The sequence below is a fragment of the Oryctolagus cuniculus genome, chromosome 1 (assembly GCF_051225735.1).
Source record: "Oryctolagus cuniculus isolate XC-2025 breed Fujian yellow rabbit chromosome 1, ASM5122573v1, whole genome shotgun sequence".
NCBI lineage: Eukaryota > Metazoa > Chordata > Mammalia > Lagomorpha > Leporidae > Oryctolagus > Oryctolagus cuniculus.
Window position 1 is genome coordinate 108,451,034 of NC_142867.1, and position 19,390 is coordinate 108,470,423.

General features: G+C 48.2%; 1 non-coding gene across 1 annotated transcript; it reads right to left on the reverse strand.

Annotated features, from left to right (window-relative positions):
• Positions 1–12,619: 12,619 nt before the first annotated feature.
• On the reverse strand, positions 12,620–12,754 carry LOC127485144 (small nucleolar RNA SNORA68). Its single transcript, XR_007912321.3, has one exon. It is a non-coding gene; the product is annotated as a small nucleolar RNA SNORA68 (small nucleolar RNA).
• Between the last annotated feature and the right edge of the window lie 6,636 nt (positions 12,755–19,390).

Below are 19,390 nucleotides of genomic sequence, written 5' to 3' on the forward strand. Positions count from 1 at the left end.
GAGACCCAGATGGAGTTCCTGGCTTCTGGTTTCTGCCTGTCCCAGCCCCAGCCTTTGCAGCCATCTGGGGAGTGAATCAGCAGATGGAAGATCTCTCTCTGTAACTCTGCCTTTCAAATACATCTTTAATGAAAAAAAAAGGTCATGGAAAATGCACATTAGCCTCTGTCTGCAGTCTGTCCTCCCAGGGTTCAAAGAATAAAAGCCAGACTTCATAGCTCAGCTGGTTCTCCGCGGGCTTGGCTCCCAGGCCGGTACGTGAGGTTGCAGGCATTCGTAATGAATAGTACCATCCATACAGGCAGGGAATGCACGTGGGATTTGCCTCTCCTAAAAGCAAGGACCTGGGCTGCCTGCGTTCTGAGCACAGAAACTCATCCTCATCCATCTATCTTCTCACCTGAGAGAGAGAAGGTGCTGTAACAAGCATCGTGATATATACCCGTCTGCAATCTGGTTATGAGGTTATCAAGCAAGAAAGACGCCCCGAGGGAATGCAAGTGCTTTTTTCATAGAGGAAACTGTGAGTAAATAGCTGGAATTTATCTTGAGGGAGATAATAGAAGCACTTTTTTAAAATGTGGAAAAAACAATATTTTTCTCTAGAGCATTAAAGCCTTTCCAGGTTTAGATCATGTTTCTCATTAATGGGCTTGCTGGCCAGATTCATCTTAAATCCATGAGACAAGACAGGAAGTGGATCTGCCTGGTCCGATGTTTTGATACAAGCCACAATGAAGGAGGAGGGCAGGGGGACTCAGCCACCCTACACCAGGCCTCCCTTCCTGCCCAACCTCAAAGCTTCTAGGAGGATGGTCCAAGGATATACTCTGTTCATGATCTCAGGAATACTAGAAAATTCTGGAAGAAGCTACCATTTCTTTATTTCTTTTTTTAAAGTTTATTATTTGGAACACAGAGAGATGGAAAGACAGAGATCAAGGCATGCTTCCGAGGCCTCTCTGCCCAAATACCCACCACAGCCTGGGCTGGCCAGGCAGAAACCAGGAGCCTGGAACTCTATGCAGGTCATCCACATGGGTGGCAGAGACCCAAGCACTTGGCCATCATCTGCTGCTTTCCTGGGCACATTAGCAGGGAGCTAGATCAGAAGTAGAGCAGCCCTGGCTTCAGATTGGTGCAGCTCTGGCCACTGTGGTCATCTGGGGAGTGAACCAGTGGATGGAAAACCTCTCTCTCTCTCTTCCTCTCTGCCTCTGCCTCTCTGTAGCTCTGCCTTTCAAATAAAATAATTAAATATTAAAAAACAAAAAAGAAAGAAAAAGAAAAAGTGGAGCAGCCAGGACTCACATCGGCACTCATACGGGATATTGTTGTTGCAGTCAGCAGCTTAACCTACTGTGCCACAATGCCAGCTCCTGGAAGCTACCACTTGTAGGTCTATCTACTGGGATCTCTCCATGTGATCACCGCCTTGGGGAGGGACACCGGCCTCTTTGCCTGCATAAATGCAAACACTAAATGTATTTACTGGCCTGTTTGTGCAGGAACAAGCTTCTGGGACTGAGATGACGCATGTGGAGGCCTTTGTGAACTGAGAAACACTGGAGATAGAGGGTCAGTTGTAGGGGAGGTAGCAGAGCAAGCTTTTATAGAAAACACTCAAAGGCCATGCACTTTCCTTTAGGTCATTTCATTAAATTCTTAAAAAAAAAAAAAAATAAAATAAAATAAAAAAAACATGAATTAGGCATTTCTTCTCACCTAGGAGAAACTGACGTCCAGAGATCACATGGTGTGCTTGGCCCTGAATGTAAATGGCAGTGCAGGATTTGAACCTCAGATCTGTCTGATTCAGACAGATTCATGGCTGGTTCTGAAGACTAGGAATGAATACAATTAGACTGCAAATGCCCTGTGGCCAGAGCTGGGGCTGGGCACGTTATTCAGAACTTCAGGTAAGCCACAGTGCTGCCTGGTACACACAAATGCCCTGTACACCCTGTGTCACCACCACAGCAGATCTGGGGTAACCAATGCCATTTTTCAGGAATCCTATTGTCTGGGGCTGGTACTGTGGCATAGTAGGTAAAGCCATGCCTGCAGTGCCGGCACCCCATATGGGCATTGGTTTAAGTCCCAGCTTCTCCACTTCCAATCCTACTCCCTGCTAATGTGCCCAGGAAAGCAGCAGAAGATGGCCCAAATCCTTGGGCCCCTGATCCCATGTGGGAGACCCAGAAGCAGCTCCTGAATGTTGGCTTTGGATTGGCTCAGCTCCAGCTGTTGTGGCCATTTGGGGAGTGAACCAGCAGATGGAAGATCTCTCTCTCTCTCTCTCTCTCTCTCTCTCTCTTTCTCTGCAATTCCCCCCCCCCAATTCTGCCTTTCAAATAAATAAATAAATATTTTTTAAAATAAAATAATTCCTGTTGACCTCTTCCTCCACTGTTTCAGTGAGAGGGTCCCTAACCCAATGCTCGCCAACAGACTCTTCTCCTGGTCAGGGTGGGAGGTCCTGTCCTTTCTTAGACACACTCTACCCTGGTTCAGCATTTCAGCTCTCTGAGCTGTGATCTTCAGAAGATGAAATAGGACTGCATTGTTATTTTTCAAATTTATGTCACCATGACTCACAGTAAGATATGTATTCTCTCTTATAACGCAGTTCACATGTAGGTACATTTTTCCCACTACACGCAATGCCTCTCTATTGTTTTTCTATCTTATTTTATTTCTTTGGTTTGTTTGTTGTTTGTTTCAATGCTGGTCACTGCCCACTGATTGATTTCCCTACCCTACTGGATCATGACCCATGGTTTGAAAGCCTCCTTCTAGAAGCTCTCTACTGGCCACTCCGGGTGTGACCTTAATGGGTCTTTACCCAGACCTCTCCCTCTCCAGACGGCCTCTCTGAGCTGATGAGCTCCTGCCATGCCTGCCACTGCTCTGCCCTTCCCAACCCCTGGTCTGTTCCTCTGAGCTGCCTGTCTCATGTGTGCACATCTACCTTCATGAATTCCCCACAGTTAAATGTCTTACTCAAGGTCACACCAATAGCAGCAGAAGCAAAGACGTTAGCCCACACAAGCTGGCTGCCAGTCCAGAGCCTTCCACACTACCATCTTCCTGAGAGATGGCGGTCAGTAGTATTCTCCTGGGATGGATGCCCTCTGCCCCCATTGGCTTCCAGGCTGTTGGGTTTCCAACAAGCTTGCACAGCTTTCCTTCTTGCTCTTCTGTACCCAGCTCTCCTCACCTCTGTGCTAGCTTTCAACATACACTCTCAACCCTGCCTCTGATGTCTGTTTGGACATATCTGTGTGTTTGGGCAAAGGAGGCAGGCAAATCTATTTAGTTTGATCTGTCTTGTCCAGGGGCAGCCTTCTGAATCCTTATTCCTTTGGGAGCAGACATTCTACCTCCTGCAGGTTCTAAGTGGACAAACTGAGAGTGTGTGTGTGTGTGTGTGTGTGTGTGATTAATGCTATATCTCTCTTCTAGTCCTGAGAGTAGAACACTGGCTCTTCCTGTCAAAGATGTCCCTGACTCTGTGATGTGGTTGGTAGCCAGGGGTCAACCCATGGGTGAGGCCGGGATGCTGGAGGGGAGACCTCCTTAGCTGTGAATACATAGGAACCCCGCATGGATAGTGACACTCAACAGTCATGGTGGCAGAAAGGAGGCTGTCATCCCAGAGGGATATCCGTAAGCCACGCTCTGGCTTGAGATTTCTAATGGCTATTAATTACTATATGTGATCCTGGGTAGAGAGTAAAGGTGGAGAATGATAGCTAGATGGTGGCTGATGGATGTTAAATAATAGAGAGTATCTGGTGGATGGTAAGCAACTATAGATAGTAGAGAATAAAAAGTAGCTCATAGATTGTAGCACATAACAGATAATAGATAGTAGCTGATAGGAGATCACAGATAACAAATGGAAGATACTGGATAATGGTTGAAGATAATAGACACTGATAGTAGATAATAGTAGATAGTTGATAAGAGTAACTAATAATGGATAATAGGAGCTAGATGATAATAGTAGCTAATGGTGGCTAATAGTTGGTAAGTGATAATAGTTGCTAATAGAGGGCAGTGCTAATAGCAGATAATAGTGGCTGGCTGTAGATCATAGCTGATAGCTCATAGGTAGTGGTCTAAAAGGCCACTAAATAGAGAACATCTCCTAGTTCCATCTATTATTCTAAATGGCTTTGGAAAACCCTATGTAAGCCTGTCCTGAAGGCTCTGGGTCACAAGGTGGAGGGGGTGGGGAATACGCAGTCCACTCTTCACAAACCCTTTTCCCATTTTACTCCCTCATTTACAGCGACAGGATCTTGGGCTCCTAATGTGACCATAGGATTCCTCATCTCTAGGAAAGAGGATGAGTTGGAATCTTTACCCATCACAGAGGGCAAAATCAGAACCTGTGGTAGGGGCAAGCATACTGCCAGCTTTGACAGTGCTCCCATGACTTCTATCTGTTCCTCAAACAAGCCAAGCTCATTCCCACAGGGCCCTTGTACTTGACCGTCCCTCCTCCTGGGATGTGCTCCTTATACACACCTCTGGACTGTGGGCATGGCTGCTTCTGGCCACTGTCACCTCTACAGAGAAACCTTCCCCACCCTGAGTCACATCACTCTACCATTTAACTCTGATTTATTTCCACTGTAGCATTTAATCTTTATTTCAAAGACTCTTCTTTGTTTACTTGTTAAGTTATTCAGTGTCACTCTACCCAATTCAAACATAACACCCTGAAGTCAGGGCCTTGCCCAAACCACTGAAGTTTGTCCAGCACTCAGAACAATTCCTGACACACAGTAGCCTCTCAGTGAATATTCATTGAATGATTAAATTAATGATAGAACAAACCAAAAAAAAAAAAAGTCATTGTATCTGCAGTGGGTGGCAGCCATGGGGCCTAGCAGGTTGCCTGGCAGTGACATGGGACAAATTATTTGCCCTCTCTTAGTAGCTTCAGTCTGTTCAACTACAAACATCAGGATGATATCAACAATGCTGATCTTGACCTGAGCCCTGTGCTCTCAAAGGTTGAGAAATCCCCCACTGTTTGTGTTCCCAAACGGCTAATCTTGAAGGACCAACCTGCTCTCCCAGGTAAGACCCACTGCTACTGTTCCTTGTGCCTTCCAGAAGACTCACTGAGGGTTCCCTTGTTTACCTGCCCCTAGAAAACCCAAGTCCCCTTCCCTGCCTTTTCTTTGATGTGTTCCCCGCTGCAAATAGTCTTAATAAAATTATCTCCTTAATTCATCAGCATTTTCTGTCTTTCACAATATTTTTCCCCTTGCAGATTTAATGAGAGAACCAAGAGAAATAACATGCGTGAAAGCTGTATTGCAAGCACCTGCAGCGTGATTTTCCCTCAATAGCATTTGATTGATCTCCAAAGAGTCTGTAGATTGAGACAGAGTATGGGTCCTCCCACAGGCCACAGGAGGAAACAACCAGGGCTCCAACCCTCCATTGCCTCTGGCTCCACGAAAACAAGAAGAGAAAAATACCTACCTATTTTAACTACATTTATATGCATATCTATATGAATATATATATATCCATGCACACATGAGAATACTCCAAAAAGTTCATGAAAGATGCAATAAAAACATTTATTTTGGTGCAAAAAATTTTGAAATTCATGCATACAGAGAATCTTCAAAAAGTTCATGAAAAAACCATGCATGGGTTTCCAAATCTTTTTGTTCCAAAATACTTATCTTTTAATTTCATTTCTCATGAACTTTTTGATTTGCCCATATACACATTTCCATGTGTTTTCATATGTATATACATATGATATGCATTAATATGCAAAGACAGTACAGAGTACATACTACGACATTAACATCCATTTTGGTGTCTGCTATGTAACATGTGAGAAGCACAGTGTACTAATTATGTATTATTCCCAGTCTTAGAGAAAATGATTTGTTTGTCCAAGGTCACACAACCAATCAGCGACAAAACTGGAATCTGAACGCAGGTCTAACTGACCCCGGAGCTTGTGTACTTTTCCTCTCCTCAACTGTCCTGCTAAATACTACTCACTTAACAAGCACTTAAGTGCTTGCTCTGGACCAGTCATAAAGACGATATAAGGGATGATTTACACAGAAAACTCCCGGTCTAGGGAGCAGTGGAGAGACCCCGCCAGAGAAAGTCAGCAAGGTCTCCAGGGAGAGGCTTGGGAAAGGGCAAAATCAATATGCGCCAAGGAGGCAGGGTGCACTGCTTTACGCGTGTGCTCAGTAAGCAGACTGGGGAAACAAGAGATGTCATTAAAGTTTAAGGAGGGCCACTTAATCTGGTCTTCTTTTTAAGATTTGTTTATTTGAAAGTTAGAGTTACACAGAGAGAGGAGAGACAGAGAGAGAGGTCTTCTATCCACTGGTTCACTCACTCCCCAATTGGCCACAACAGCTGGAGCTGCACCCATCTGAAGCCAGGAGCCAGGAGCTCCTTCCAGGTCTCCCATGTGGGTTCAGGGGCCCAAGGACTTGGACCATCTTCTGCTGCTTTCCCAGGCCATAGCAGAGAGCTGGATCGGAAGTGGAGCAGCCGGGTCTTTAACCGGCGCCCATGTGGGATGCTGGTCCTTCAGGCCAGGGCGTTAACCCGCTGCGCCACAGCTCCGGCCCCTATTTAATCTGGTCTTAATGATGATTCCCCTCAACTTCTCTGGCCCTTTCCTAGGGTTAAGGATGGGAGGGAAGAGAGTCGTTTTGACTTCAGTGGATTTCCCCCACCACTCCCTAAAGGGCTGGACTTGCCTTCCTGGGTTAAAGACCCTTGACTAAGAACCCCAATCCTTTTACATGAGTCATTGTTTCTTTAAATTCACCACATGACTACCTCCCAAGGCTCCCTAAGAGCTGAAGATGTTTAAGTTATGGAAATTAAGGAGCAGGCCTGTTCCTCAATTCCCTGTGTGGCATGATGGTGATTAACCAATTAATGGCTGGGCAGGTGCCAGCCAGTACCAGGGTAATTATTAGATTGTAATTGCTATATTATTAGAAGGTAAATATAGGGTCGGACTGTCATCCACCCTGTGGAGGACATTTCATTCCTATTAGGCATAATTATTCCCCATTCTCTGGGAGCCTGTGATTTCCAATATAATTATATACTGTTTGCCAACTCCATCCACATGGGATGGGGTTCAGAATCAGACAATGAGGGGAGGTATGGGGCAGGAGCTTAAAACTCACAGAAGCATCAGGGTTTAGAAGCTAAACCAGCCAAGCATATCCTAAGACAAAAGGGCCAACTAAGGCTGCGGAAGAAAGAAGGAAGCTTAACAGAATCCTCTGCTCATAGCATCTGGGAAACAACCCATCCCAGTCTTCATCGTCTTAGGCTTCCCACAGACAGTAGGGTTCACGCATTCATTCCACCCGAAGCGGCTGGGTGGGCACGACTGAGTGCCAGGCATTATGCACAGCACTAGAGAGAGACAGAAAAATAAAACAGGGCACCTGCTCCTGAAAGTCCAAGTTGTGGACTTCCCTACCTTTTACAGGTAAGGAAGCCCAGGTTCCCTCATTGGCTAGCCTTGCCCAAGTCTCTCCAAGAAACAGAGCTAATAATTCAAAAACCAGAAGGTCATCTATGAGGCTAAGAGGTGCCTTCTCACTTGCAAATAAAGAACTTTTAATGCTTGACAGGAGCATGCAGGTGTGACAACTGAGACATAAAGTTGATAAAGAACCGTGAGAGCGGCCGGGTGAGAGCACAGGAAAGCAATGTTTCCAGCCACACAGCTCTGATCAGGTGCAATCTGAAAAATCCAGAGACACGACTTTTCATACTAACGTGTAATAATACCATTTATCACCTATAACAAGAACTTGGTTCTAACAAACATTTACACCAAAACTGTTTCTCATAAATCAAGTAACAAACCCCTGGCCCATCTGAGATGTGTTTTGTATCTGGGAGTCTCACTATTAACTCATCTGTTATAATTTGCTTCAGAAATGTTTGGCCAAAAGATTAAAATAGACAACACGCATTGCAAGTCAACCTCATGGGCTGGTGGGAAGCCCTTTTGGTTCTTCCTCTATTACTCAAGCCTTCTTTTGAGTTCTTAATGGCTGCCCTGTAGTTCTCTCAGACTTGAGGGCACTAGATTGGAAGGGTTGGACTGCTGGTTCAACTAGAAGAGGCAGAGGACTAACCGGATCAGAGAAGTTTAATTATCTACCAGTAATGTAACAGTAAAAATAAGGGCACAGGTGCACAGCAATGAAGACACTGTTTGAGATTCCCAAACTCTGAGTGCCTGGCGAGTCCCGACTCTACCCTCTAGTCCAGCTCCCTGCCAGTATGCACCCTGGGAAGCAGCAAGTGACAACTCAAGTACTTGCATCCCCACCACCCACACGGGACACTGTATTGGGTTCCAGACTGACTGATTCAGGCATTTGAGGAGTGAACCAATGGATGGAAGATCTTTGTCTGGCTGTTTCTCTCTCTCTGTGTCTCTGCCTTTTAATTAATGTAATGTCATATAAATATATATGTATAATAGAAACTATTATAATAGAATTAAATTGGAAATTGAGACAGGGGCTCTGCCTTCATGAAATGTATAAGAAACTTTATATCCAGTGTCACATTTAATCCTCACAACCTGACAGATGAGCCTCATTTTCTTGCTGGCACTAAGTGACCTACTCAGCGTTCCACAGATAGAAAGATCAGAGTAGGTTTTCCAGCGCTGATCTGCCTGGTTACAAGTCCATGCTCTCTCTACCCCCTCCATATCCTTCCCATCCACAAGAAAGCCTGGCTCTCAGAACACTGAAGATCCTCCACCTCAGTTCCCAGGTGGCCCTGCAAGTGTGATGTGTTGTCTCCTGTCCACCCGGCCTGCCACTAACCACTGTTCAATTGAGTGTTTATTATCTTGTGGTACACAGTTACCGTAGCAATAAAATTTATACTCAACGATACAGAACTGCCATGATTTCAGCTACTAATGGAATTACTATTTTTGTTTGTTTTAAAGTCATAGCAATAAAATAGGCTCCCAACAATACTCAGGCAGTTTTTTATGTCTTTAAAATTTACTGGAAGTGAGAATCATAACAACACAATGCCTGTAAACATACAAACTGTCTTCCTGGAAAGAGGGGCTTTGGTTTCTCTCATGGTGAGGTCTGCAGAGTGAGAGATTGATGGCAGTTTAGGAGGGAAAGGCTGATAAACACTGCAACCTTAGACTCCCAAGGCGTCTGGGCCACATGAGTCAACATTGGATGAGCTCAGGCATAAAGAGCCATCCTTTCTCCCCTCCAGGAGCATCCAAGAGAGTCACCAACAAGGAGAAGAGAAGAGAAGGAACACCTGGATGTACCAGGAGTCCTGGTGGCTCTGTGTCACACTCCTTCTACAGGAAGAGGTGTGAACAAAGTGTGTCACACCCCTTGTTGTCGCTGTATGTCACAACCCGGTTTCTAGTCCAAAGTTCAGGGACAAACTATAAGGTAAAGGCAGACAAAAGAAGAAACCAACAGCACCCAGATGGTAGGCCTAATCTTGAACTCTCTCTGAGATTAAGACCATCTGAAGCACAAGGATTTTCAGAAGATGTCCTTCCCAGGAACCTCAATCTATGGCTTTGAGTTTGCCTGCAATTCTCACCATTCCATTGGGGTGAGACACAACTCCAGAAGGGCCTGCCAGATTATGAGTATGTCACCATTCCCATTCTAGCTTATCAATCCAGCTATCTTCAAAAGCAGCACTCTCAAGGGAGAAGACCCCCGATAAAGAAAATCTGATGGAGAGCAGGGGTGGGATAACATAGAAAAACGTTCCAAGTGTAGAAGAAAGAGAATGGTCTGGCTGGGCCACTAATGAGAGAAAGAAGCTTAGGCAAACAGCCAGTGGGCGAACACAAAAGAGGGCAAGTTTGAAAAGGTAGCGATGGGAGGGAGAGCAAAAAAGGGAAATTTCTCTCCTCAGAGACAAAGGCTACAAATTCAGGCATCAGAGAGGAAGCGGAGGCAGGGCCCACTGGACTGGTTCTGGATCAGGGGCCACAGGGGGCCATACTGCTTGACTGGAGAGCCTAGCATGGAAAATAGGAGACCATCAAAAGACAAGGTGTCAACGAGACGCCCACAGAAGAGAATCAGAGGGAAAACAACGCTTTGAAAGAGAATTTGTCCAGCAGCCATACAGGCATGAAGACTAAGTAGCCCAAATTCAGGGCCTAAGGAATCAGACAGTCACCCTGCTCAGTGTGGTCATCTGAGTCACCCTGAATGAAGGGGCCACATTGTGATTATGGAATGCCATAATGCCCAGAATGCCCTTACACACAAATGATGGACCTGGCTTGGAATGAATGCATGAGGTCCTACCAGGAGATAAGACAAAGGATCATGTCAGGGAGGAAAAGTCACTCTGTGGGAATCCTGAATTACTTCAACACCCAACGTGGCATGGAAGTGGGGTACAAGGAAGGAGCTGAAGGCCTAGAGATCCACATTCCATCTACTTACCCTAAACAAGCACGCCTCTGATGTATGCATCTACCCCCTCAGCTACCCACAGCTAGCCCATGTGATCTTCACCCTCACGTTGCTTGGTCCTGACAGTGCACAAACCTGCCCTCATTTTACCAGACACAATCAAGTCTGACTGCTCATCCCCACCCTGGGGCTTTGGATGACAGGGAAGAAGCCAAGTCCGAAGCCTGCTCTGTGGGCACTTGGAAGTCTGGCTTAGCTGGACAAGGACCTGGCAGCATACGTGCCACCTCCTCTGATCCCAGCATTGGAGGGTGTCAGTCTGATCAAGCTGAGGCTGACCTTTGAAGAGTGAGAGAGCGAGCTTGGAAGCCACTGGATTGGCTGTTTCATAGGACAGAAGCTGACACAGCAAGAGCTGAGCAACACTCAAAAGTGATTTAGTGCCCACTCTGCTGCAAAATTCTAAAAGGAAGAAGGCAACTGTGCGGCAACCCGGCGCTGCAGGGGCACGTAGCTATCCGCCTCTGCTACTGCACTGAGTCCTGTGACCAACGGCCAACTCTCAGCAGCACTGAGCGGAAAATAACCCAGGCCAAGTTTTAACAGCACTTCATCTCCTCCACCATTCAGTATATTTCTAGGCCTCTGTCCAGATGGTCCAAGTGCCCACCGGGATTGCCCACCTACCTGCACTGCCTCTTCACATCCTACCCCTTCTTTAAAGAGAACCCAAATCTTGACCCATTCCCCCCCTCCCCAGGAAGGCTTCTCTAAAGACCCCAGCCCAGGGAGAGCAGCCCCTGATGATCTTTCAGAACTCATGTTGCCTGTTTCCATGCATGGCTTTATCATAGTCTCCCCTGTCCGTAGTGCATAGAGACTGTGTAGAGAAGAACCTTGTTCTGCAACAAGAGTGGGCGTCATCCAATCTATTGAGGGTGCAAATAGAACAAAAAGGTAGAGGAAAAGCAAGTTTGTTCTCTATCCTTGGGTCACAACATCTTCTTCCTCCTGCACTTGGACTTTGGTGTCCAAGTATGTGTGTGTGTGTCTGTATCTGCAAACACACACACACATACACATACACACACACACACACTATCGGTTCTATTTCTCTGGAGAATGTTAACTAATACAACACTCAAAAAAAAAAAAAGTTCCTTATGGGGTAGGCACTTAGCCTAAGGGTTAAGTTGCCACATTCACATTGGAATACCCACGTACAGTCGCTGGCTCTGGCTCCTAATTTCAGCTTCCTGTCAATGCAGATCCTAGCAAGCAGCAGTGACGGCTTGTGAGAGATCTGAACTCCAGGCTCTCAACTTCAGCCTGGCCCAGTACCAGCTATTGTGAGCACTTAAGAAGTGAACAAGCAGATAAAAGCTCTTCGTCTGTCTGACTCTCTCTCTGTGTGTCTCTCTGACTCCCAAATGAATAAATAAATAAATTTTTAAAACTTTCTTTATGAGTCAGTAACAATATGAGTGAGGAACAGGTGTTGCGGCACAGCAGGTTAAGCGGCCACTTGTAATATCCCACATCGGAGTCCCGCTGCTCTGCTTCTGACCCGGCACCCTGCTAATGTGTCTGGGAAGCCAGTCAACATGGGGGACCCAGATGGAGTTCCTGGGTCCTGGTTTTGGCCTGGCTCAGTCTCAGCTATTTCAGCCATTTGGGGAGTAAATCAGTAGATGCAAGATATCTCTCTCTCTTTCTCTGTCACTCTGCCTGTCACTGTCTGGACAGTGAGAGAGAGAGACAGAGAGAAAGGTCTTCCTTTGCCATTGGTTCACCCTCCAATGGCTGCTGCGGCCGGTGCACTGTGGCCAGCACATCGCGCTGATCCAATGGCAGGAGCCAGGTACTTCTCCTGGTCTCCCATGCAGGTGCAGGGCCCAAGCAGTTGGGCCATCCTCCACTGCACTCCCTGGCCACAGCAGAGAGCTGGCCTGGAAGAGGGGCAAGCAGGACAGAATCCGGCGCCCCGACTGGGACTAGAACCCGGTGTGCCAAATAAATCCTTTTTTAAAAATAAGAAGAGTGATCTCTCACAAGTTCTTTTATTTACTATTTCTGTCTTCAGGGCAGGGCACGAAGGCTCTGTGGGGCCCCAGGGATCCCAGCAGCCTCCTCCACAGGGGTGAAGGGCCTCCAGATTCACTTCCGGGGGCATAGCCACATCCCCCAAAGGCAATGAGATCTGCTTGTTGTGTGCGCCTGTGTTTAAACAGCTGCGATGGCTACAGTGATCTCACAGGTTCTTACAGAGCAAGTGCTGATAATAGCTCAAGTTCTAGCTCTTTTCTGCTAATTGAACTTAGGTGATTTAGTTAGCTTCTCGATGCCACAGGCACCATGAAGAAATCGAGTCCTACCTCATGGTGTGTAGAGTCCAGGGACCTCATGAGGGTTAATGGATTCACACAAATGGACACACTATAGATGTTCCAGTAGTGCCAGCCTGACTCCACCCATCACCACATCATTCAATCAGTGCTTATTACTTAAGAAAACTCTTTCCTGAGGAGGGCACTGTGGTGCAGTGGGTTAAGCCACTGCCTAGGATGCCCACCTTCCATACTGAAGTGCCTGCGATTGAATCCCACCTCCACTTATGATCCGGTTCCCTGTCAATGCATCCTGGGAGGCAGCAGATAATAATTCATGAGTCCCTATCACCCACGTGGGAGAACCGTATGGAGTTCCAGGCTACTGGCTTTGGCCTGGCCCAGCCCAGCTGTTGCGGGCATTTGGGGAATGAACAAGCAGATGGGAAACATTCTCTCTCTCTCTCTCTCTCTCTCTCTCCCCCTCCCTCATTTCCCCCACCATCCTGTGTCACTCTACCTTTCAAAATAAATAGAAATAAACTTCTAAAACCACCTCTTTCCTAAACATCATTCTGCATGACCCTCACAACAACCCCCAAGAGATATCCTATTACAATGAAATCAAAATCGAAAGAGTTTATGTAACTCTAACTCAGGAAGACACCACTAGTGAACCCTAGAAACACCATTCAGTGAGGCTGATCTGATTTCAGGCTGCCTGGCCAGGACCACACAGCATTGAGGTGGTGCCTAAGGACGGTACTCCTCACCAGAGGTGCTAGGTTAGTAGCCAGCCAACACCTGAGTTAGAGGCAGGCAGGGACTCAGGGGCTGAGAGGCGTTGCTCCACTGGGCAGGAACATCCTTCTCACACTGCTCACTGCCCTGGGCAGTAAGGGCCGGGGCTAACACCCTGGCATGGCTGGCATCCTGCATGAGGGCACACTGTTGCTTTGGCCTGACTCAGGACGCTGAGGAATCCCACCTGCAGTTGCCATGGCAATGCTAATGGCACAGGCACTACCCAGGGAGTGCTTGCTGGCCCTGCCCTTCTTCTGGGGACAGAGAAACAGGACCCCCAAATTCCAGCCCAACTACCCCCTGCAGAGTCTAAGTGCCCCTTACAACAGCACCATCATGAGACTATGAGAGAAATTCAGGGGAACCAAGAAAGTTTCCATTGCCCTAAACGTCTCCCCAACCTTCAGATATTTGTGCTAAGACTTCAAGGAGATGTGGGAGGGAAAGGGCATGGAAGGAAACTCGATGAGCTGCAGCCATGTGTCAAGCATCTGCCACCTTCTTCAGGCCAGTTATCTCCTCTGACCCACACACGTCCCTAAGGAGAAAGGTGTCAATACCCTCCTTGTACAGATAAGGACGACAGAGAAAATGCAGAGCAGTGCTTAGCTAAACCAGACTTTGAGCCCAGGCCTATCTGAAATCTATGACTCTGAAGGGGCAGCAACACCGTCACTCGATCATCTCAGCCCACAGGGACTGGGGCTGGTGATGGCTAGTTGAGAGGAAGGCTGGGGAAATGGAATACAAGTCAGGGCAGTGCAAGGTCAAAGGTAAAAGATGCAGGCATTATTAGGGGAAAGACTAAAGCCCAAATTCATCTAAGGGAGTCCGACACGACTCAGCCTGTCCTCCTCCTGCGGCCCTGACACCCCTTTTCTGGGGAAGAAGGCAGGTCGGAGAAGGAAGGCGAGGAGTGGAGTCTATAACAACTCAGGTGGACATGCTCAGCACCCACTAGGAGAGGGCAGGCAGGGTAAGAAGGGGAACAGCAGCCCTCTGGCTCCTTGTGGGCCTGTGCTCCCCTGCCACAGTCAGGGAGAGACCAGGATGCCACCCTCCTGCAGACTTGCATTAAGAAGAATCAAGGAAATAATTACAGGATGGAGAGGATTTATTAAATTGGATAAGTCCTAGCTACAGCCTTCTTTTTAGGCTTCGAGTGGTTTGTGTATTTTTTTCATTAAGGCTGCATAATAAAATAATTGCATAATTAGTGAGGAATTTGTTACCTTTCAAGGAAGAGTCTAATTCCCCTGAAGAAGGCCTCCCCTCCCCCAGGCTCCATCTCTAGCTCTCATGAGGATGAACTAAGTGGAGAAGAGAGGGCCACCCTAACCATCAGCAACTCCCAGAGGTGGGAAATCAAGTCCCTACCCCATCCTGCTTCCAACCAGGCCCAACTCTCCCCACCAAATGGAAAGAACCATCAGCTGCTCTGACTGGCTCAGCATCCTGAGGATCATTCTCTCCATCTTCCTCTCGACTCTACCAGTGTGACTGCGTGATGGGCGGTGTTGAATTCTACCTGTGCCCTGTACTCTCGACAGCGGTGGAGGTTAAGAAATCTCTGCACCCTCTGGGATCCCGAAAACAGCTCATTACACAAAGACAGACATCCTTTCCTGTGTAACTTAAAGCAGACTCACAGATGCGCCCTGTGTTAACCTGTAACAAGGTCAGGCACAGACTGTCCAAAGTTCCATTCTTCGCCTCATGAATGATTCATGGAGCTACTTGTCCCCACTGATCGACTGGAACGAAATACTTGGCAACCAAACCTGGGTTCAGCCTCTCTCCTTCTCCCAGGACCCTGAGCTTTGGCCCATCCCAGCCTGTGCCAGCAGACAAAGCAGCCCTCAGGTGAGACACCCTCTGACCTACCATCTGACCCGCCTCTCTCACACCTGTTCTTCCTAGCTTGCTGTCTGCCCTCTGGGGACAGAAATGCCCTGCCTCACTCCTGGGAGGCTGGCAGATCTTGGAGCTACTTGCAGAGCCGTCTTCCCGTTGCCAGGCTCGCTTTTCCTCCTTGCAATAATACTTCTGAATAAAATCCTCCTTACTAAGCCCAGATTTGATTTTTATTTGACAATGACCGCTGGCAAGTCATCTTACTACATTTACTTCATCTGTAAAGTCAGAAAAACATATCACAACATTATACAATCAAGAAATCGGAGACACCTAGGTGGTCTTTAAGTGCAGGCTCAAGTCTTCAGGATTGGATTCCCCTCCCCAAATGGATGCCAGCATCTGCCCCTGCGGCCCATTCTCTGCCTCCAAACTCCAGACCAGCCCAGGATCTTGCCCAGGCTTCCAGGGCCAGAAAGCCACCACTCCCTCCCCCAGGCACATCCATCCCTCATTCATCACTGTCACATTCCACAGAAGACTTTTATTTAACAACCAATTTATTTCCAATTTAACTAATCTGAGGATGGGCCATCTCTCCCTCTCTTTCTCCCTCTCTCACGCAAACCAACCAATGAGGCCTGGGTGTAAATAGACTTACAAACCAGCATGCTAAATAATATAAACTCTCATCATAGCACCATCAGGAGATACGGAGAATGGGGAAAGGGGTGGTGAGATTGCAAGGAGATAAAATATGCAAGCCCCCAAGATAAACAATGCCTGCAGCCCTCCCTCCAGGCCCTTGCACTCAGCATGGCTTGGAATTATTTATTTATTTGTCGCTGATTCCTTGGCTCACCTTGAGCCCCAGACAAATGCTTCATAAACAATGTATGAGATGCTAACTAGCCTGGGACGGGTGGGAGCAGGCAGGTGATAAGGAGGTGTGCATTATCTGGCCCAGGCCAGGTTCTGCTGCCCAGCTGCTTGGGCTAAAGCTTGGAAAAGCCCACCTGCTTGCACTTGGGCAGAGCAGTGGCCCCGGTACAGGGAAATCCTCCTTGTTGAGAGGGACAGCTGATCAGTAGTCTGCTAGGCCCCATTCTGCCCCAGGAACACACATGGACCCTCCAGGGATATCCAGGGGCAGGAGGGCTTTGTTTATAAGCAAACAGGGCAAGGTGGAAGCTCAAGGCACCAGCCAGGCTGGGCAGGCTGAAGGGTGTCCCAATAGGCCTGGTGGCTGCGTGGCGTCTCTTGCTCCCCAGCCCCCCTTCCTCCAGATTCTGGGGCTATGTACACATCCCAAGAGTCCCCCCCAGGCTGCACCCCTCTATGGAGAAGATGCATCAGGTGAGGAAATCAAATTTTACATGGAAGGGAGCAGCTTAATGGCTGGGTGGCTTTCAGTAAGCGCACTCACCTCACCTGGCACTCAGCGCCCTTTCTTGAAAAGGAAGGCCTTGAACTAGCCAATCTCTGAGCCTCTCCCTGCTTCAGCCTCTTTAGGTGGAGCCACAGAGACGGTGACACAGCTGCTGAGAGATTATCTGGTCCCCAGCCCACACTGAGACCTGCCAACATGTCTTAAATCACACCTGCTAAACTCTGCCTCACTCTGCGCTTTCTCAGCTGCCTTGGAGAGCAGAGCAAGTTTATGTTAAACAAACACCGCCTGCTTATTAGAAACATATTGATAGTGTCTGTGCGGTTCAGGGAATGGAGACATTCCCCAGCGGGGCTCCAGCAAGCACCACACCACTGAGCAGCTCTCTGCAGCCCCAGGACCAGGATGGGGCCACTCCAGCCCAGATCAATCCTACCCTTGTTTCTTGTCTGCAGCTACCGTAATCCCATGGCTATATCACACTCGTACTGGGGGGACCCAGCCCGCAGGCCTGCTGATTCCATTTAAGAAGGATGATGTATTTGGGCATGGTTCTTAGTCGGAGAAGAAACTGGAGCCCAAGCCAATTAGAAGAGGGTGTGTTCATTGAGAACAAAGGTATCTCTCCTGCAGGGCTGAGTTCAGAATTACAGCTTACAGTATAAAAGGGGGTTGTAGGTGGGAACCCTGCATCTTAAGAGTAGGGAAAGGCCCGGGAATAAGAGAGGAGGGGGAGAGGGCCCTCCCTGCGGAGGCCCGATTCTCTAAGGAAGAAGCTGAGGAGAGAGAAGAGAAGGAGAAAGCAGCAGTAAGCTCTTGGCCCCTCCCCCACATCCCACTGCAACATGGCTGGATTCCTCTAGTGGCCAGAAATATTTAATCGAATACTTTTGTTTGGATCTTGCATCCCTGGTAACCTAGACATGTTACCATGGCAATCCCTGAGTAATACATCTCGATTATTTATGGCCTTGCAAATGGGGTGGGGAACTGCTCCAGGCCCCGCAAAAACAGCGGGAAGGTGGGAGCCTCATTTCCTCCTCTCACTGTTCCCAGCAGCCCCAGAGGAGTGGGAGAAGGAAGATGCTATGTGGTTGGCTGGAAATAGTTCAAAGCCTTTTAGAATGGAGGCTCTCTGCTCCCTGTTCTGCTTTTATGTCTCTTAGAGCTCCCTTGCTTCCCCTTCCTCCCAGCCTGGGCTTGCCCACCTCTCCCAGGTTACCCCTCACTCTGCAGGGAGTAGGCCCATGAGGGACAGAGGGAGTCAGGAGCAGCTAGAGGCTTGGGCACCCAGTCCTATCACAAGCTGGGTCAGAAGTCCCTTCATGCCACCTGTGGCATCTGTGACCTCAGACACATGACATCTTCTCCCAGCGGCTTGGTTTCTTCAAGTGCCAAGTGAAGACAAGAAGTGATACCTGATACTTCACGGAGTTGCTGTGAGGGAGAAATGCAACAATGCACACAGAGCTCTTAGCATCGTGCCTGGGACAGAGAAATCATGATTCATCTTTATTACATTATCCACCTGCCAGCACACCTTTGCCTGTGGACGGAAGTCGGGATAAGGGGCGGAGCAGTGAGGGGCAAGAGGACAGAGCTGGAGATGGGCAAGGTGTGTGCGCAGTAAGAAGGGGTTTCCAGTGTTCTTGTCCAGTACTCCTGAGACACAAGAGCAATGGACACCTTCAACCCAGGCCCTCAGTCGGCCCCTCTTGCCTCGCCACCCCTGCTCCTAAGTCTGCGACCATGTCCTTATTTGGAAACCGTTAAGCTGACATCACACTGGGTTAGAGTACTCCCGTCTTAATGCAATGACCAGGACCCTTGTAACAAGAGGCAGATTTTGGCCACAGACACACACATTCACCACCAAGCAGCAGGGCGTGCAGGTGCTCGGCGGAGGTAGGAGACAGGCATAAAATGGGTTCTCAGCACCCTAGAAAGAGCTAACCCTGCTAGAACTGAGACTCCAACCCCCAGAACCACGAGGGAATGAATTCCCACTGGGTGAAGCCACCCAGCTGAGGGACATTTGTTACAACAGCCCAAGGGGACTAATACAGGCTCCAAGACTGACTCCTGGCTACGTGTGCCCCCTCAGGCCTCAGAAGCAGCCCGTCTCCCATTATTCTGACAGTTTTCTCTCTGCACTCACTAGCTGTGTTCTTGCAAGGCAAGAACGCCTTGCCTCTCTGAACCGTATCTGTGAAATGGGAGCACTGGTGCCTGTCTAGTCTGCTTCTCGGACTTGCAGAGAGACTGGCATTCAGCCTGTCTCAGTCATCTTGAAGGCAGCCCGTGCTGTGGCCAGTGGTGTTTCACAGGACAGCTTGAGTTTCCCAATTCCCTCATGCTTAAGTCGGGGTCCTGGAGCTGGCACTGGGGCCTCATGGGTTGAACCACAGCCCACAATGCTGGCATTCCATATGGGCACTGGTTCGTGTCCCAGCTGCTCCACTTCGATCAAGCTCCCTACTAATGGCCTAGGAAAAGCTGTGGAAGGTGGCCCACATGCTTGGGCCCCTGCCACC